The following is a 22,170-nucleotide window of genomic DNA, read 5'->3' as shown; positions in this document are numbered from 1 at the left end:
ATTCTTACGCTTTGTGTTTTGCAATACCTTTTGCACTCGCTTTGGTCAAAATTGTTTTTGGCCATTTGCCCATTTGAAATGTCCTACAAAATGAATTGCTTCTTTTGTAAATAAGAAAAAACTTCGGGAAATATTGTTTTGAAATACTGTGCTGGAGTTATAGCTAGCTGGTAGCACTTTCTGTGGGGGCAAAAGAGGGTAGAGAGTTTATTGTTTGTTCAGCATATATAAATCATGATCCAGGTAATATTTTGTGCTTGCCTTCATATCTTCTAGTGGCTGTAGTTTGGAGCATCACAAATATACTTTCAGGAAAGAATTGCATATTTCCTGTGTAATGATAGCCTTTCATTTTGGGTTAAACTTTCCAGTGACAGCCGATAGAAATTGGGACATATCTTTAACCACCAATTTCTTGGCTGACACTTAATGAGGACACCATGATTTTCAAGTGAATGAATTCACCCACTTTTATTGGCTTCCTTTTTTTACTTTCTACTTTAAGAAGCTAATTTATTCCTCTTACAATTTAAATGCCAACCTCTTCTAACATTATTCTTGCAAGGTAACTTTGGATTTGGCCACTCTTCATCTTCCTTCTTTCCCATATCACCCTATGCTTTTAAGAAAAAATATCTCTAAATGGCACATCAGAAACAAATATCAGAAATGGAGATCATTTTTAAACCAGAGTAGTTGTCAAAATTAACCCAATAATGCATTTCAGGGCAATTCACTTATAGGGCACATTATCTTATAGATAATAATGTTTTTAATTTCTTGCAAGCTTAGAAATGACAGTGAAAGCACACTAGAAGGAAATTTTAAAGCTCACATTTAAAAGAGAAATCGTTTTCTATTTTTACCCATTTAAATGCAATGAAATCATATATGTATATACACTATGAATCACTATGTAGGATTATCAAAAGAACTTTCAATGATTTTCTTTCCAAGTACAATTCTTGAATCATATATCTTAATATAATATTCAAAATTATGAAGACAGAGAGAAAAATCTTTATTGAAAAGATGGACCATTTAAGGCAGGATTGGATTGATGGTCAATTAAAACTGTACCTCCACACTTTCATTCATGATGTGGATTCTTTTTTTTTCTTTACCTCTGTAAAGTAGTTGAAATAAGATATATTATGCCAAGATATCTGGGCAGGAAATTGCCACTAGGTGTGAACAAGAGACATCCAGTCTCTCCATTCTAATAAAAATGTGATCAGTCACACCTGTACTGAGAAGAAAAGACAAAATATGACAAAGACTCAAAAATTTAGAAAAGTGCCATTAAAAATCAGCTCTGTGCGACCCGTAATGAGAGGGCCTGACCTAATCAATGAATAAGATGTAAAAAAGCATCAAGCCTTGTAGACTTTGTCTCTCTCTCACAGACTTTTTTATGTCAAAAATTAAGAAAAATAAGTTTAAATGTCTTAATTCAGAAGAAAAAATATACATATACATGTATGTATAAAATCTTGGCTCCCTTAGATATATTGAAAAGAATAATATGAGCTACTCAGAATCAGTATATAGATTTATGAAATAATACAAATGCTCCACAGTACATTTAACCAAATCATAGCCAAATACGGAACAAAAAGTACCATTATGAGAGCCTATGGGATAAGGACTTGAAGATGCTTCATGCTTCCATATCACATCTCAAATGATGTTTCCTCCAAAAGCCAAGTTTCATCTTGGGAAAGACTTCATATTAAAGACCAAAGCCCAATATTCTAGAATCTTAGTGTTAAACAGCGAATCTGAAGAGCATAGCTTTAGTGAAAATTTTCATTGAGACTGACATTTACTGATGTCACTACAAACACACTATCGTGAAGAAGTTTAAAATAACCAACTCTTAGGCTTCAATTCCTTGTGAGAGTGTGTGTGTGTGTGTTTGTGGGTGTGTGTGTTTTAATACAAGTGTTTTCTACAAATAAATTTGGCCACCAAACTCTTTCTTTAGTTGCTGGTGTATTTTTGTTTTCATATGTGGCACTGAATGCATTTCTGTAGTTGTGAACAACTACATTTGATTAAAATCTGTCAGATTTATCTTTTTAGCAGGAGAAAAGAAATATGTGTTTCTCCAGAAAGGAAATCAATGTGTCTTTATGATAGATGCAGAGTGGAAGGCTGGATACTGTCACTTTAAGTGATGAAGCAGAAAGACAGGGTAGCTCCACAGCTATCACCAACCCGCTGCCGACATAACTGTTGGGAGGCAAAGCCCTGTTTAAATCTTATAATCGTTGTTTATAGGATAGACTTACAGTCACTGACCTAATAGATATTACTCCAACTTGTTAAGTTACAAAGTCTGGCGTCTAAGGTGTCCACAGTTTACTTTGTTTAAATTTTCTTAGCAATATCTTTGAGCCAGAGCTCTACTCTGTTGCCCTTCAGAGAAAGAGTTCTCCCCTCTCCATAGGAAGGCACCAGGTCTGCAAGGGCAGATAACTGTAGCACAGAATCTCCTTTCTCAAGACAAACAGAAAACAGAAACCAGCTCCCAGGCTATGACAGAGACACATGAAGCAGAAAATATCCTTCAGGGGACATAATGGGAGACTGCTTCATGGCAAAAATATGTCCAGAGATCTCCATCCTGTTGAGACCCATGCACCTCCCCAGGACCCCAAGGGTAGATAGAGCTTCAGATGGAGCTGTGCTGGATAGAAAAGAAACTTCTGCCCTGACATTGTGAGGTTATAAGTTTCTCCATTCAGAGGTGTTACAACCAGCAGACACTTACCCTATTAAGACTGCCTGAGAAAGTCACGGTGAGCAGAGATTTCTTTTCAGCATGAGTGTTAGTGTCTCTGTGGCTACAACCAGCAAAACCATCCTAATGAGCTTGTAAAGGAATGTCAGGATCTATGAACTCACATGTCAGCTAAAATTACTGTCTCTCTTGCCTCATGAATGACATCTGTCAGTAAAGTATTTGAAGTGTTTGTGGCCAATTTCTATAATAATGCTCTATGTATAAGCCCCTCTCCTAACCAACTTTTTAAAAATGCTTTGTTGGTTTGTGTTCCCTAATAAGTGTTTTTAGAAGGCATTTTATTGATGTGAGTGTGCACATGTATGCTCTGCATATTAAGACAGGCCTGATTAAACCATTAAATGACATTATATGCAGAGCACCTAGGGAGGATTTGGAACATGGTAGATATTCTTCACAGGTCCATTCTTTATTTATCACACCTCTCTTCAACTTGCATATCCTACAAATTAAATAAATAAGCACAAATAACTAATGCATTTGCTCAAAGCTAAATGACTCTTTTCCTTTTCCCCTAACGTTCACTTTCCACACTTACGTCACAATCCCCAAGCTATTCAAGAATCAGGGTTTAAGAATTACACATTAAGAATTCATTGGTCACCATCACATCCACTATAAATGATTAGAAGCCTTCCCACAATTTATATAAAATTGAAATGATTAAGATACATTCTTGCATTCTGATAATAGACTCTAGTAATGGTGTCATATGCTTCTAATACACTGATGGATTGGATTTGCTAATATTTTGTTTATAATTCTTGGTACAAATTGGTCTTCAAATTCTGTACTATCTTTAGAAGCTATATTCACAAAATGATTTTAGTACCTTTCCTTTTTATGGTTGAATAGATTTTCTATAACCCTGGAATTGATTTTTAAAGACTGTAAGGAATTTATCTGTAAAACCATCTAGGTCTGGTGCCTTTTTTAGTAATAGATCTTTTACTTTCCAGTCTCAATAATAATTGATCTGTTCATGGTTCTTTAAATGATCATTTGAAGAGTTTGTATTTTTACTAGGAAAACCGGACTCCAGGTTTCCAAATTTATTTCTATAGAGTTGCACATAATATCTACGCAGTGAGTTTTCTCATCTTCTCCATATCTGTGCTTATGTTTCCTTTACAATGCTGAATTTATTTAACTTTCTCTCTAACCAGGCTTTACAGGAATGTATCTAGTTCATTAATCTTGCAAAGAACCTAATTTTGATTTTACCTATCCCTTTTCATGTTTGTTTTCTACTTCATAAGTTTTAGTTTTTATCTTTATTAACTACCTCCTTCTTTAGTCCAATTTTTCTTTTACTTTTTAGTTTGAGTATTTTAAAATTTACTTTCAATGCTTATTTTTTTAAACAATAAAGATAATCTCAGGATATAATTTTTTGAGTACAAAGTTTGCTTGAATGTCTCATATAGTATATACTTTACTGTATTATAACTACACTCTTGTAGCTGAAAAAGCATCACACCTCCATAGTTGCCATATTTGTATTATAATCTTTTATGTATATATTATGTCACAAAATGAGAATCTCTTCCTCTTTAAATAATTCTTTGTATTCCCGAAATACTGAGCACAGCTTTTTGCCCATGTAGAACCTCATTAAATACGTGTAGGATTTTTTTTTAAATTATGGAAGGCATAAAACTTGCCAGAGTATCTAATTCAGCAAAGCCTATGCACATCTACCCATTTATCTCCAAGAATTAGGTGATGCTGGAAAACTGAATGCTCAGGGGGTAATGCTATTAGAAGAGAGCATCAGATTTAAGCAAGATAGAGCTGGGCTCCAATTCCAACTTTTCCACTTACCAATCAAATGATTTACCTTTTCCAAACCTCAATTTATTCACATATAAAGCAGGTTAAAAAAAAAAGTTCTTTCTTCATAAAGCTATTATGCGGATTAAATAAGATAATGCATGAATATGCCTGACACATAATCAGAGCTCCACAGCCATGAGCTCACAGTATTATTGTTATTACCATTATTGTTATAGTAGAGACAGGGTGATGGGGTGGGAAATAATTGAGAGGCAGAAGCCAGGGAAGAGGAAAAGGCACTGGGAAAAGGACAAGAAAGGGAGAACCTTAGCCCATTCTTGACCCAGTGATCTTGGAAACACTGATTAGGTAAGGAAATTTTAAATCCTTTCCCTGTAATGTGACATTTCTACAAGATGGTTCTATATTTCATTTCCACTTTGTTAAATAATGTTACACCAAACCTCTCAAGAGAGTGCCTAAGTTCACCCCAAAGAGGGCTGCAGGGATGGGAGTGGGTGGGAGGAGGCAAGATGGGGCAGCAGGAATGTAGCCACCAGCTGTCCAGTGAGTGCCCATTTTTGGTGAGTACTTCAGCTTGGAGGGTCATTAGTGTGGAGAGAGGTAGAGCCCTTTTGCATTCTTTTCTGGGTGAAGCAAAGTCAGGGCAGAGGCAGCTGTACCTCATCACTGTCTTGCACGGCCAGAGATCTCTCCAAGGCAGAATGGGCTCTGGTGCCAGACGGCCAGGTTCTAATCCCACTCCTGACGTTGACTAGCTGTGTGGCCTCAGACAAGACGTTTGACCTCTCTATGCCTCAGTAAAAGAAGGACTTTATTTACAAACATTTAAATAGAGTTATTTTATGCGCTTTACAAATATTAACCTATTAAATCCTTACAACAAGTATAGGAGGTAGGTCAGATAGGGTGCGGTGAGAATTAAAGGGTGAATATACTTAAAAGTATAAGTACTTAAAGTGCTTCAGACTTTGTTGTTTGGCATATAGTGACTACTATGTAAGTATGAGCTGCTGTTATCATTATTATTGTAAATGTCATATGTTAGCTGCTGTCCTCCTCATTATCATCACATCTTTCTGTTCTGTTGCAGTATGGCACTTGGTGGCATTTTCTCTCTCCTCATTCCATCACCAAGTTCTCCCCATTTCTCAGGCGCGAAGAGTCATTTGAGTATTTCCTTCACATTCTTACCATCTCCCCCTCCACTGTCTACATTCCCCTTCCGCATGTTCTGAGACTCTAGTTCTTCCATCTCATTTAGATGAGTACCAACTCTCCCAGGCCTACAGGGTACCAAGTATAGTGTTAGGTATTCTCACCTACACACAGAGGTCTGTGACCAGACCCAGTCAGAAAGCTATGATTCAATCAGCTGTCTATTTGCCTCTAAAGCCCACTCTTTTTTTTTTTAATTGGGGTATAGTTGCTTTACAATATTGTGTTAGTTTATACCATACAGCAAAGTGAATCAGCTATATATACACTATTGATACTATGTATAAAATAGATAACTAATAAGAACTTACTGTGTAGCACAGGGAAATCTACTCAATGCTTTGTGGTGACCTAAATGAGAAGAACATCCAAAAAAGAGGGGATATATGTATACGTAAAGCCCACTCTTATCCTAATATCCTTAAAATCTCCACCTCACCTTCCAAACTTTTTTACCATGACTCTCAAACACTGGACTGGTTTGTTTATAAAACACAACATCCAAATTTTTAAAATAAAGAGTCATGCTAACTTGATGTGTTTACATCTTATTCTCAGTTTTCCATATGTTTTAATTTTTTTAAGGTGATGAACTGTTTTGCAGCATGTAATATGCTTTCTTGACAAACAATAGTTTCTCATTCTAGCACATAAACCTTTGAGATGATTACACCAATCAACATCTTACTCTACATATTTTAAAGCAATATCTTCAAATAGAGAAAAGTTAGAAACCACCAGATCGTGTCATAAATGTGAATTGTTTAAATACGCATTAGTAAATCCAGAAATGGAATAACTTGAAGCCATAAAAATGATTCTAAGGAAATAAGTCTAGTGATAAGGATGTATTTGATGCTACATTAAATGGAAAAAGCTGGTTACGATGTATTATGTAGAATAAGATGCAATTTTACTTACTTACAAGAATATATAGCAGTGCAATCACAATGGCTGATTTGTGGTGAAAGGGAAAATTCATTTTGGGGGTGCTCTTAGTTTTGCTTTGTATACTCTAATTTTTCTCTGTAATGAGTATACATTGCTTTTATAGTATCAAAAACAATAGAAAAAACTCCATTTTGGTGGAAAACACAGTTGGGCACTTATCTCCACCAGCTGAAAGTAGCCTCAGTTAAGCCTTTTAATCTGCTGTCTCATCAGGCCATGCATTTGTTTGATAGATGGCTCAGTTGCCTCTGGCCTGTCATGTTGTTATTTGCTTTGAACTCTGAACATCTGGGTGGCAAGGACTAGCTGTCTAATATTGTTTTTTTAGTGTTTGGATATACAGAAAAATACATTAAAATTCTTCTAATCATTAGGATGAATCAAGAACCACTATTCCAATATGTTGAAGGCAAAATCAACCTTCTAAGCTTGGAGCATAAAGAGAAACAAAGGGTGACCCATGTCACGGTCCTCTGTCCCCTTCTAGTCACTTCTGCAGAGTACGGCACACTCAGCCACCTTTAAAACAACCACAAACGCAGATTGCTTAACCACTGACTGCATTTTCTTCCTGGTATTACTGGGATTTATCTTAAACTACGCCTTTGCTTCACTACATATGTTAACCACATTCATTAACAATTTTTAAAGTTCTCCTTCTTCTTATCACTCTTAAAGTACACTTTATTTATTAAAAGATAATGAGCACATGTTCAGGAAATAGTAAAAGCCAAGCTTACATTTTTATCGAATTCATATTTTACATTTATATTTTCTGATTAAAATCAGAAGGGTAACTGGTGCTTCCTTCACTTCTACAGGAGAGAAAGACAGGGGCCGCGCCTCTTCAGAAACAAAAATGTATCTGAAAAAAATAAAAATTTATCTTAAGAAACCATATTATATCTTTACAATGTCAAATACATGAATAATTGGGTGGTAGTGTTATTTTTTATTTTTTATTTTTATTTTTATTTGGTCAGTTGGCATTATGTAGAATGCCACAGTGGAACTGATGAACTTTCCTTCAAAAATTAGGATAGCCAATAAAAATTAATTAAAAAAAACCAAACGGACATAATTAAACAAAACCAAGCAAACAATCCCAGACATTTTTAAAAAACCTATAGAAAGACCTAAATGGTAAAACAATTAATCTACAGTGATCTATGAATCCAATGTAACACCAACAAAAATATACTTAGGGGCTTCCCTGGTGGCGCAGTGGTTAAGAATCCGCCTGCCAATGCAGGGAACACGGGTTCGAGCCCTGGTCTGGGAAGATCCCACATGCCACGGAGCAACTGGGCCCGTGAGCCACAACTACTGAGCCTGCGCGTCTGGAGCTTGTGCTCCGCAACAAGAGAGGCCGCGATAGTGAGAGGCCCGCGCACCGCGATGAAGAGTGGCCCCCGCTTGCTGCAACTAGAGAAAGCCCTTGCACAGAAACGAAGACCCAACACAGCCAAAAATATATATATATATACATATATATATATATATATATATACTTAGACTATTTTTATTTTTTCAATTTTTTAAAAGTGTAATGATAAGAATTAGCTACACATAAATGTGCTGTATACTAAACATGGAGAAGGCATAGATTTTGGGGTTTCTTCTAACATTTTCATTGGAGTATAATTGCTTTACAATGTTGTGATAGTTTCTGCTGTATAACAAAGTGAATCAGCTATACATATACATATATCCTCATATCTCCTCCCTCTTGCGTCTCCCTCCCACTGTCCCTATCCCTCCTCTCTCAGTGGTCACAAAGTACCCAGCTGATCTCCCTGTGCTGTGTGGCTGCTTCCCACTAGCTATCTATTTTACATTTGGTAGTGTATATATGTCAATGCCACTCTCTCACTTCGTCCCAGCTTACCATTCCCCCTCCCCATTCCTCAAGTCCATTCTCTATGTCTGTGTCTTTGTTCCTGTCCTGCTCTTAGATTCTTCAGAACCATTTTTTTTTTTTTTTTTTAGATTCTATATATATGTGTTAGCATACGGTATTTGTTTTTCTCTTTCTGACTTACTTCACTCTGTATGACGGTCTCTAGGTCCATCAACCTCACTACAGATAACTCAATTTCATTTCTTTTTATGGCTGAGTAATATTCCATTGTATATATGTGCCACATCTTCTTTATCCATTCATCTGTCGATGGACACTTAGGTTGCTTCCATGTCCTGGCTATTGTAAATAGAGCTGCAATGAACATTGTGGTACATGACTCTTTTTGAATTATGGTTTTCTCCAGGTGTATGCCCAGTAGTGGGACTGCTGGGTCGTATGGTAGTTCTATTTTTAGTTTTTTAAGGAAACGTCATATTGTTCTCCATAGTGGCTGTATCAATTTACATTCCCACCAACAGTGCTAGAGGGTTCCCTTTTCTCCACACCCTCTCCAGCATTTATTGTTCATAGATTTTTTGATGATGGCCATTCTGACAAGTGTGAGGTGATATATCACTGTGGCTTTGATTTGCATTTCTCTAAAGATTAGTGAGTTGAGCACCCTTTCATGTGTTTGTTGGCAATCTGTATATCTTGGGAGAAATGTCTATTTAGGTCTTATACCCATTTTTGGATTGGGTTGTTTGTTTTTTTAATATGGACCTGCATGAGCTGCTTGTATATTTTGGAGATTAATCCTTTGTCAGTTGCTTCATTTGCAAATATTTTCTCCCATTCTGAGGGTTTTCTTTTCATCTTGTTTATGGTTTCCTTTGCTGGGCAAAAGCTTTTAAGTTTCATTAGATCCCATTTGTTTATTTTTGTTTTTATTTCCATTTCTCTAGGAGCTGGGTCAAAAGCATAGGTTTTTACATAGATGACATTGAGATATTTGGCTAGCTTTTTGTATCACTTAAGTGATAACTTAAGAAGTTTTAAGTGTAAACTTTAAAAAATTAAACTATGGGTGGAAAAAATATACAAAAGTTACAACAAAAGGAATTTGTTTCTTGTACCTTTATCAGAGGCTTTTGGAAAACATGAAAAGCACAAGTGAAGGCTATTAAAAGGTGTATATTTGTAAATAAGGGTTATAAGAACTGACATAACTGAATATTAAGAAGTATTTAAAAATGAAAAACATTTAAGAAACATTAGCCTGGAAAAGAGAAGAATAGGGTCTACTTGCTGAAATATTGAATCATGTCCAAAAGAAAGAAATCATGTCTAAAAGAGAAGAATAGGTTCTAGATAAATAACAGGATGGAAGAAAAAAGAGAGTAACCACATTGTTGCCAACTCCACTTAAAGACAATGACTCATCAGTCTATTTATCTCTTGTAAAAATAAAATACAGTGTGTGTGTGTGTGTGTGTGTGTGTGTGTGTGTGTGTGAGAAAAAAAAAAGATAAAGTAATTCTATAACAGAAAAAAAAAAAAAAAAATGACTCATGAGAACTGCCTTTAAACTGTCATGTCTTGGACCAGACTTCTCATGTTGGGCAAATGGTGAATGTCCTTCAACACCTCCTATTCAACACATATGCCACATACAGGGACTGGTGGCCACCTGAGGCAGGGACACAGATCTGAGCCATGGTGCCATAGAGGGACCTGGAATTTTCCCCAAAAAACGCCATTGATAACCTAGGCAAGCATCAGGAAAGAGAAGCTGTGTAGACAAAAGGCATCATCTGTCTGAGATGAGTTTGATGGATGGAGAGAGCTTGCCTAAATGAATAAAAGAAAGAATTCCAAATGCTCCAACCAAAAGACTGGTTGAATGGACACAAAAACAAGACCTGTATATATGCTGTCTACAAGAGACCCATTTCAGACCTAGGGACACATACAGATTGAAAGTGAGGGATGGAAAAATATATTCCATGCAAATGGAAATCAAAAGAAAACTGGAGTAACAATTCTCATATCAGACAAAATAGACTTTAAAATAAAGACTATTACAAGAGACAAAGAAGGACACTACATAATGATCAAGGGATCAATCCAAGAAGAAGATGTAACAATTGTAAATATTTATGCACCCAACATAGGAGCACCTCAATTCAAAAGGCAAATGCTAACAGCCATAAGAGGGGAAATTGACAGTAACAATCATAGTAGGGGACTTTAACACCCCACTTTCACCAATGGACAGATCATCCAAAATGAAAATAAATAAGGAAACACAAGCTTTAAATGATACATTAAACAAGTTGGACTTAATTGATATTTATAGGACATTCCAACCAAAAACAACTGAATACACTTTCTTCTCAAGTGCTCTTGGAACATTCTCCAGGATAGATCATATCTTGGGTCACAAATCAAGCCTTGGTAAATTTAAGAAAATTTAAATCATATCAAGTATCTTTTCCGAGCACAACGCTATGAGACTAGATATCAAGTGCAGGAAAAAATCTGCAAAAAGTACAAACACATGGAGGCTAAACAATACACTACTAAATAACCAAGAGATCACTGAAGAAATCAAAGAGGAAATCAACAAATACCTAGAAACAAATGACAGTGAAACACAACGACCCAAAACCTATGGGATGCAGCACAAGCAGTTCTAAGAGGGAAGTTTATAGCAATAAAATCCTACCTCAAGAGACAAGAAACATCTCAAATAAACAACATAAATTTACACCTAAAGTAAATAGAGAAAAAAGAACAAAAAAACCCCAAAGTTAGCAGAAGGAAAGAAATCATAAAGATCAGATCAGAAATAAATGAAAAAGAAATGAAGGAAACAATAGCAAAGATCAATAAAACTAAAAGCTGGTTCTTGAGAAGATAAACAAAATTGATAAACAATTAGCCAGGCTCATCAAGAAAAAAAGGGAGAAGACTCAAATCAATAGAATTAGAAATGAAAAAGGAGAAGTAACAACTGACACTACAGACATACAAAGAATCATGAGAGATTACTACAAGCAACTATATGCCAATAAAATGGACAACATGGAAGAAATGGACAAATTCTTAGAAATGCACAACCTTCCAAGACTGAACCAGGAAAAAATAGAAAATATGAACAGACCAATCACAAGCACTGAAATTGAGACTTTGATTAAAAATCTTCCAACAAACAAAAGCCCAGGACCAGACGGCTTCACAGGGGAATTCTATCAAACATTTAGAGAAGAGCTAGCACCTATCCTTCTCAAACTCTTCCAAAATATAGCAGAGGGAGGAACACTCCCAAACTCATTCTACAAGGCCATCATCACCCTGATACCAAAGCCAGACAAAGCTGTCACAAAGAAAGAAAACTACAGGCCAATATCACTGATGAACATAGATGCAAAAATCCTCAACAAAATACTGGCAAACAGAATCCGACAGCACATTAAAAGTATCATACATCATGATCAAGTGGGGTTTATCACAGGAATGCAAGGATTCTTCAATATACGCAAATCAATCAATGTGATACACCATATTAAGCAATTGAAGGAGGAAAACCAATAGATGCAGAAAAAGCTTTCAACAAAATACAGCACCCATTTATGATAAAAACCCTCCAGAAAGTAGGCATAGAGGGAACTTACCTCAACATAATAAAGGCCATATATGACAAACCCACAGCCAATATCATTCTCAATGGTGAAAACCTGAAACCATCTCCACTAAGAATAGGAACAAGACAAGGTTGTCCACTCTCACCAAAATTATTCAACATAGTTCTGGAAGTTTTAGCCACAGCAATCAGAGAAGAAAAAGAAATAAAAGGAATCCAAATCGGAAAAGAAGAAGTAAAGCTGTCACTGTTTGCAGAGAATCCTAAAGATGCTACCAAAAAACTACTAGAGCTAATCAACGAATTTGGTAGAGTAGCAGGATACAAAATTAATGCACAGAAATCTCTTGCATTCCTATACACTAATGATGAAAAATCTGAAAGCGAAATCAAGGAAACACTCCCATTTACCACTGCAAAAAAAAGAATAATATACCTAGGAATAAACCTACCTAAGGAGACAAAAAAGACCTGTATGCAGAAAACTATAAGACACTGATGAAATAAATTAATGATGATACAAGCAGATGTAGAGATATACCATGTTCTTGGATTGGAAGCATAAACATTGTGAAAATGACTATACTACCCAAAGCAATGTACAGATTCAATGCAATCCCTATCAAACTACCAATGGCATTTTTCACAGAACCAGAACAAAATATTTCACAATTTGTATGGAAACACAAAAGACCCCGAATAGCCAAAGCAATATTGAGAAAGAAAAAAGGAGCTGGAGGAATCAGGTTCCCTGACTTCAGACTATACTACAAAGCTACAGTAAACAAACAGTATGGCACTGGCACAAAAACAGAAATATAGATCAATGGAACAGGATAGAAAGCTCAGAGATAAACCCATGCACATATGGTCATCTTATTTTTGATAAAGGAGGCAAGAATATACAATGGAGAAAAGACAGCCTCTTTAATAAGTGGTGCTGGGAAAACTGGACAGCTACATGTAAAAGAATGAAGTTAGAACACTCCCTAACACCATACACAAAAATAAACTCAAAATTGATTGAAGACCTAAATGTAAAGCCAGACACTATAAAATTCTTAGAGGAAAACATAGGCAGAACACTCTATGACATAAATCACAGCAAGATCCTTTTTGACCCACCTGCTAGAGAAATGGAAATAAAAACAAAAATAAACAAATGGGATCTAATGAAACTTAAAAGCTTTTGCACAGCAAAGGAAACCATAAACAAGATGAAAAGACAACCCTCAGAATGGGAGAAAATATTTGCAAATGAAGCAACTGACAAAGGATTAACCTCCAAAATTTACAAGCAGCTCATTGCAACTCAATATCAAAAAAACAGACAATCCAATCCAAAAATGGGTGGAAGACCTAAATAGACATATTTCTCCCAAGAAGATATACAGATTGCCAACAAACACATGAAAGAATGTTCAACATCACTCATCATTAGAGAAATGCAAATCAAAACTACAATGAGTTATCACCTCACACCAGTTAGAATGGCCATAATCAAAAAATCTATGAACAATAAATGCTGGAGAGGGTGTGGAGAAAAGGGAACCCTCTTGCACTGTTGGTGAGAATGTAAATTGATACAGCCACTATGGAGAACAATATGGAGGTTCCTTAAAAAACTAAAAATAGAACTACCATATGACCCAGCAATCCCACTACTAGGCATATACCCTGAGAAAACCATAATTTAAAAAGAATCATGTACCACAATGTTCATTGCAGCTCTATTTACAATAACCAGGACATGGAAGCAACCTAAGTGTCCATCGACAGATGAATGGATAAAGAAGATGTGGCACATATATACAACGAAATATTACTCAGCCATAAAAAGAAACAAAATTGTTATTTGTAGTGAGGTGGATGGACCTAGAGTCTGTCATACAGAGTGAAGTAAGTCAGAAAGAGAAAAACAAATACTGTATGCTCACACATATGGAATCTAAATAAAAAAATGGTTCTGAAGAACCTAGGGGCAGGACAGGAATAAAGACACAGATGTAGAGAATGGACTTAAGGACACGGGGAGGGGGAAGGGTAAGCTGGGACGAAGTGAGAGAGTGGCGTGGACTTATATAATATATACCACCAAATGTAAAATAGATAGCTAGTGGGAACCAGCTGCATAGCACAGGGAGATCAGCTGGGTGCTTTGTGACCACCTAGAGGGGTGGGATAGGGAGAGTGGGAGGGAGATGCAAGAGGGAGGAGATATGGGGATATATGTATATGTATAGTTGATTTACTTTGTTATACAGCGGAAACTAACACAACATTGTAAAGCAATTATACTCCAACAAAGTTGTTAAAAAAAAAAGAATTCCAAGGATTCCAGGGAGAGGAAACTGCATGTTCAAAGACACTGAGGTATCACGATGTGCTCAGGGAATACACTTCTGTGTGACTAAAGAGCAGGACAGATGGCAAGAAGTGGTTCTGTAGAATCAGGCCCAGTGCACGTTAGCAAAATTCTTCCTTTCTGCCATGTTAAGAAGTTCGGGTTTCGTCTTCAAGACAATTGAAGCTCTTACAGCAAGGATTTTTACAGGGAAATGACATCATTGTATTAGCATTTTAATGTTTAAAATATCATTCTGGAAATAGCATGAAATATAGATGGAAAGAATGTAATTTTGGAGACTGTTGCGATGTTTCAGCAAAAAGTATTAAGAAGTGAATTGAGGGTATGGCTGTAGGGATGGTGAGATGGAAGCAGAGTCAAGCAGTGGTCAGGAGCTGGCACTGACAGAAATTGTGAATTGCTTTGGTGAAGGAGAAAGAGGAAGGGAAGAGTCTAGGAGAATCGTAGGTTCTTGCCTTGGGTAACTGGGTAGACGGTGGCACATTTTCCCAAAATAGGCAATACAGAAAGAAAGGGGTGGGGTGGTCAGGAGAGATAGCACATTTAGTTTTCTAGGTATAGAGTTTATGGTGCCTATAAGATATCAAAGGAAGAAGTTGCATTTACTAGAATGTGAGATTCCTGAGGGTAGCGACTTTGTTGGTTTATTTATTTATTTATTTATTTATTTATTATTTTATTTTAAAAAGGTTAAAATGATATGTATTTTTCTTTTTCTTTTTTTTTTAAATTGGGGTATAGTTGTTTTGCAATGTTGTGTTAGTTTCTACTGTACAGAGAAGTAGAGTTCCCTGTGCTATACAGCAGGTTCTTATTAGTTATCTATTTTATGCATATTAGTGTATATATGTCAATCCCAACCTCCCAATTCATCCCACCACCACCTCCCCGCCACCCTGTTCGTTTAGTTCAACGTAATCATTGTTTAGCACATTATCTGGCAGATGATAAATGGTTAGTAAATTCCAGTTGAATATGTGGTTTTGTATGAATTGGGTCTGGATCTCAGGACAATGTTCTAGGCAATTATTAATGCTCTTTGGTTTCCCTACACAGAAAATTTTAGAACCTCTTCTGATGTCCACCAAGACCATTTTAGTTCCAGAAATAGGACAATTCTGGTCCACTCCAAAAGGAGTGAATTACAGAAATCTTACTGAGATTCCTAATGGTCCTATTACTCTTTAACAGATATAAGAAGGGTTGTTTGTTTACTGACAGAAGAAGACAAATTTGCAAAATAAATTTTTGAAGTGAACAGAGGGAGCAGAATGAATGATTAAGTCACAGCACTGGAGTGAGCCTCTGATATTTTTTTAATCACATGTGTGGCTTTTAAGTTGTTATTGAAATGGATAGGAGAGCCAAGTATGATTGCTGAGGATGGCTGTGATCCACATACGCATCAAAACTCTAAAAGAGATTGTTGCATCAGAATGAGAAGCAGTGAGAAATGCAGAGCTCAAGTAGAAATCTGGAAAAGGCTTTAAGAAAAAAGAAGGAAAGAAAAAAACACCCTATAGTAAATGGCTGTGCTACTTGGAGAAACTGGAACAGATCTTTTTTGTCAGAGAAGCTTGAACTACCTGCCTATCCCTTTAAGCATTTTCACGTACAAATCAAACACAGATGGCCCATTACGTTTATGACCTCCTGTCAATTACTCTAGATGGAGCATGCATTAATTATTGAAATATTTTCATAGTATATAAGTTGTTAGTGGTTACATTGCCACAGATAATTTCAGTTTTCTGATTAGAAGCTGGTATAAACAATTTTATTTATAAAAATTAATCTCTTGAATGTAGTACAAACTACATACACAGTAGTGCTTTTTTTTTTTTTTTTTTTCCATTTAACAAAGCCAGACTAGAAATCCTGGCCTCTGTCCTTGGAAGGCAGCATTATGTTAGCATTGCATAAATACATACATAAACTCTGTCAAAATCTATTACAATTATAGTAAATTTTGATTACTGGAGTTGTTTGTTATTTATGTCTAGAAGATAAAGATAATATTGGGAATAGCCCTCTTCTATTCGATGTATAAATTACATCCATAAAATATCTTGTTTTGTAAACAGTAAAATTAAAAAAAAAAAAAAAGACTAAACTTGGTTGAAGTTTCAAATTGTTGCATCTACTTTAGTTCAAGTCCATAAACACTTCAGATGATGGGAAAGTCCACCGAGTGTTTAGACTCTTAAATGGGTTGCTAGTTTTTGTCTGGCTTAGTAAACAAAATGCTGGGGTCAGTTAACTGTTGGAGAACAGTAACAACATTCCAATGAAGAAGCACCTTCAGAGAATGTGGAGAAACACTTTGAAGGAACTTAGAGAAAAACCTAGGCATTTTCTGTCACTCTGGGAGGAAATTATTCATTCAAGAAACATCAACTGAGCACCTACTATGTGCAGGGAACTTCTCTAGGCATTTGGAGTACATTCGAGGGACAAAGCAAAGATTTCTGCTCCTACCAGTATAGATTCTAACAGGACTGATTGCCTCCTTTAATCCTCAGACAGCTGAGCTAACTTACCTAAGGTCACTCAGCAAAAAGATAGTCAAGACAGAATAAGAGCCCAGGTTGTCAGAGTCCATGTTCTTAACCCACCAGCCCTCTCATGCCCTTACTATTTCCAACTCACATTTCTCTGGGTCCCTTGAGACATGAATACTTATATGTTGTTAGCTAGACTTTCTTCAGTAAAAGTCTTCAGTTAGGCAGATTAACCTTAAAAAAAAAAAAAAGTTGTGTGTATCTATTCTCTCTGAAATTCACTTTTGAAAAGAATGTTTAGGCAAAGAATGGTACAAAGGAGATAGTCATCACAGGAATGTTGATTTCACAGCCCAGTGGGATAAGGTGGCCCTGGAGGCAGCAGGCAAAGTCAACATGTTTCTTTCATTGGCTTCTTTCTCTGGCCAAAGCCAAAGAGGGTTAAAAACTATAATTCTCGAGAGGGACAAATAGGCAGTACTGATGGCACTCTGCTTTCACAATGGGTTTGCGCAACATGGAAAAGAGCAATTCCCACATACCTCAGCAGCAACTAAGGCTGCAGAATTATGGTTCCCAACTAGAATCATACCACAGGACGGAAATTTAGCATATATACCAGGTGCAAATCATCTACCAGTGAGCAATGCTTATATATTGGACCCCTCTCAGACATTCATAAGAAACATGACCAATGGGGAGAATTCATGTAAAAATTATTGACATATTAATGAATGCTGTTCAATTAATTTTGGGTGTTAATTTTGCAAAATTAAATGGTAATGTATTTTCTTATCATTAATAATGAAACTCTCAAGTTTATTTAGCACTACATATTTTTCTTAATTGAAGTATAGTTAATTTACAATGTTGTATTAGTTTCAAGTATACAGCAAAGTGATTCAGTTATATATATATATATATATTCCTTTTCACGTCCTTTACCCTTATAGGTTATTACAAGAGATTGAGTAGAGTTCCCTGTGCAATAAAGTAGGTCCTTGTTGTTTGCCTATTTTATATATAGTAGTGTATATATGTTAATCCCAAACTCTTAATTTACCCCTCCCACACTACCCCTGCATTTCATATTTTTAAAACTTTTTTGCTATTGGTAAAAGAGAGAAAGGGTCAGAGACTTCAGATGACTTGTCTGAGGTCACATCAGGTTTAGCAGAGAGCAGCCTAGAACCTAAGCTTACCGGTTTACATCAGGCTCTGGACACTCCTTCAGGCTTCTTATTTGATCCTCGCCAAAGGAGATAGAGAAGGTATTATCATGTCCATGGACAAATGAGAGCCCGAAGCTCAGAAACTCAGAACAAGTCAGTGTTTAATTCAGTTCAAAAGCTAGTAACCAGGCATACAAAGTCCAGCAAGGGTGTGTGGGTGAGGAGGGCATGGGTAGGAGAAGCTAAGGCACACAAAAATAGAAAATGCAATAATAGAAGTATGTGCAAGTTGTACAGAGGTGGAAGTAATTAACTTCATCTAGGAGTGAATAAAGATCCAACTAGTTGCAAATATATCTGTGTTGTAATCAAAACTCTAATGATCTTGTGACTGGTGATGCAGTGTCTAAAGCTGTTGTTTTTTATGAGATTGCACAAGAAAATTACCTGGGAATCTTGGAAAAAATAGTCTTATGCTTACTGAATCAGAAACTTTGGAGATTCCCCCAAGTGATTTCCTCTCCACATTCAAGTCTGAAGAGCACTGGTCTACAACATCCCTCTCCTATTATACCTTAATCCTATCAGAAAAACTCAGGCAACTTGACATAGACTGTTCTTAGCGAACCCATGAGGACTCCAAGCCAGCTAGACTTCTATCTCCAACTTCCTTCCCAGTCTAGTGTTCTCGATGTACATCACCCTCTGATCAAGGATTACAAAATACCCAATTAAAATTTTCTCATAAATTTTGTTGAAATTCAACATCTAACTCACGGGCTATCAAGTGTTTCAAGCATTTCCAAAATTCACCTTTAAAATATTTGGAAAGTAAATCACCATTTGCACATCTCTAAATTCCCAGTAGTCCTCCCATTTCCCGCATTTCCAATCCCATCTGCTGGTTTTCTTTGCCCCCTTATAAGATAATCAATCCATCAAGATGCAGAGACCCAGGTGTGTTTACAGTGGCTGGGGAAGCTATGATGAATTCTACCCTGTGCTGAAGCTTCAGGTTTCTCTTACAAGTGTTTGTTTAAACCAGGCTCCTTGAGAGCAACTGGGGCAGTTTCTCCTTGTTTGCAATTGTTCTCTTCTCTGCTTGGGGAACCCCTCCAGCCTCCATCCTGGGATAAGAGAAGAAGGAATTATCCTCCTCTGGTCTAATTCTCACTACTCAGCTAGGGGCAGTACAGCTAGTATAACTCATTACTGTAACATTAAAAGAAATTTTAAATAAATAAAATTACTTGCAAGTCTACCATCCTGACAAGTTCATGGTCCATATATATATAAAGTTAAGTTTATGTATGTGTTTGCTTTTTAACTTTCCTTAAGAGTACATCACAAACATTTTTCGATATTGCTATAGACTTCATAGCCTTTTATTGCAATCTTGATATGCTATGTGTATGGAATAAATCTACTACTCTTGGACATTGAGTTGGCTTCCAATTTTTCATTATGAGAAATAAATTCTAAAAGCTAATTTTAGAGATTCAATCCCAATATTGAACAATTATCCTTGAAGAAAAGAAAAAGCTGGCCCAAAGTAGCCAGGATTACTTTGCTAACTTCCATTAGCCTACCCATAAGTGTATATCATTAGTCACAAGAGGGACCAGGCAGAAAAGTATAAAGAAAACTATATAAAATTTATCCTTTTTATCTTAAAAAATCAGCTGAATGTACATGTTCTATTGAGACCCAAAAGTATCATTTTCATGTATGAATTACTATAAATAAATAGACTAAATATATTAGTTATTAATACATAGGGGGTTAGCTTCATTGCACTGAAAGGTTCTGAGTTACAAACAATTCATGGGTTACATTGTAGGCCATTTCCTGATTAGATGCCTGCACTTGGGTAGAGCCGACTAGAGATGTGCTATAGCCTAACATTTTAATACAGCTGTAATTTGATTACATTCTCACTTTCTGTTTTAGACTGTAGAACTGAAAACACATTACTATCCCTCACACAGAATCTGTTTAACCTTTATTTAGATTACACTCAATCCAGCCATTGCACTGCGAACTAGCCCAACATCTGACTTCTGTTTTCCCTTTTCTGTTCTACAACCTGTCATTGTCCCCTCAGTAATGGTGACACTTATTTTGGTGCAACATGAGGATGACAGTAGAAGCCTCATGGAGTAGCCCACCTTTGAGGACAAGGGCTCCTCTGGCATTTCAGGCCATGAGAAGGGTGGAGAGGCAGAAAAGTTGAGGGAAGCAACTTTTTGTTGTTGTTGTTGTTTTGCTAAGTAGATGATCAACAAAGGAGAAGGAAAAAATAAGTTTTAAAAGATGGTTTGGGGACAAATCATGGAGGGCTTTGAATGACAGGAGAAAGAGTCTGGATAATAAGAAAGTATTTTAAGCAAGAGTAAATCAAAACCAGATTGCGCTTTGTAAAGGTTTAGCTCGGTGAAATGGATGGAAGAGAGAAGGGCCTGACAAGGCTAAGTAACTAGGGAGCCACAGATGGTTAAGAGCTGGTGAGAAGGGGCTGGTTGAAGAGGCAGGAGTAAGAAGGGAGAGGAGGACATGTGTGTAAGAGAGGAACAGAAATCATTGGGTGAAGGGGACAAGAAAGTTGTTCTTAGCAATATGTTCTCAGGACAATCTCCTTCACAGGCCCTAAGTCCTAAGCAAACACCACTTTGTTACAAGGCCATCTTCTAAAATAGTAAAAATCTATAGGCCTCAGGTATCAAACTGGCTGAAACAATTGTTTGCACCTGGGCACCAGTGTTGTGATTGAAATGGAAATGTGTCATTGACTTTCTGACCACATTTGAAAAGGACCAATAGGTGTGGTTTGGTTTGGTTTTTTGACTAATGCTGCCCAATCTCTGAATGGTTGACTACCTCAGCAGACATGAGCCACCCAATTTCTCAATATCTGGCAAGTGATTAGGCTGCCTGGCCCCGCCTGCCCTGGAAGAAGGAAAATTCAGCGAGAAAGTCACTATGGATGTTCTCCATCTTCTTGGAGAAACAAAGTCAATGTTAAAGAAAAAATGAGAAGATGCAAGAGGGAGGAGATGTGGGGATATATGTATATGTATAGCTGATTTACTTTGTTATAAAGCAGAAACTAACACACCATTGTAAAGCAATTATACTCTAATAAAGATGTTAAAAAAAAAAAAAAGAAAAGAAAAAATGAGAGTGACGTGTGGGTTTAAGTAGAGTTGAGAAAAGTTGTGTCAGAGATTCTGGTAGGACTCACTGAAAATTAAAATTGGTAAATAATTTGGCAGTAACTATTAAAACATAAAATATGCATATCCAGCAATTTCACTCTAAGTAGCCATGCTAGAAAAATACTCATAGCAAATGAGTATTGTGCACATGAGCACATGAGAAATATTTGGGCACATAAGGAAGTAAGTACAGGGATATTCACTGCAGTGCTGTTTATAATAGCAAAAAGGTGAAAAGAATCTTCCTGTATATTGATTGTACAGGAATAATATGGCTATGTTACTAGCCATAACATGGGCAATCTAGAAACAGAAAGAATGATGCGTATCTGTTCACTAACAAGGTAAGCTCTCCAAGACACTGATGAGTGAAAATATCAACTGCATAATGATATTTACAATATGACACATGTTTTATACCAAAGACATCTTTCCTCTAAAATAATTCATTTTTTTTAAAGTCAAGTGAGCTTTAATCCAGGTGTTAGTGGTTGAATAGTAATAGATGATAGACAGACAGACAAGCAAACCTCCATTGGCAATCTCCATTAGAGCTACCAATTTTAGGTATGATTACCAAAGCCACTCTGTTCAATATAATGGTGCAGCCCTCACAGCTTAAATAACTTGGCAAAATAAATATCCAAGCG

Source organism: Balaenoptera borealis, assembly GCF_965194805.1.
Source record: "Balaenoptera borealis genome assembly, chromosome: 3".
Taxonomy (NCBI): domain Eukaryota; kingdom Metazoa; phylum Chordata; class Mammalia; order Artiodactyla; family Balaenopteridae; genus Balaenoptera; species Balaenoptera borealis.
This window is presented reverse-complemented; position numbering follows the sequence as displayed.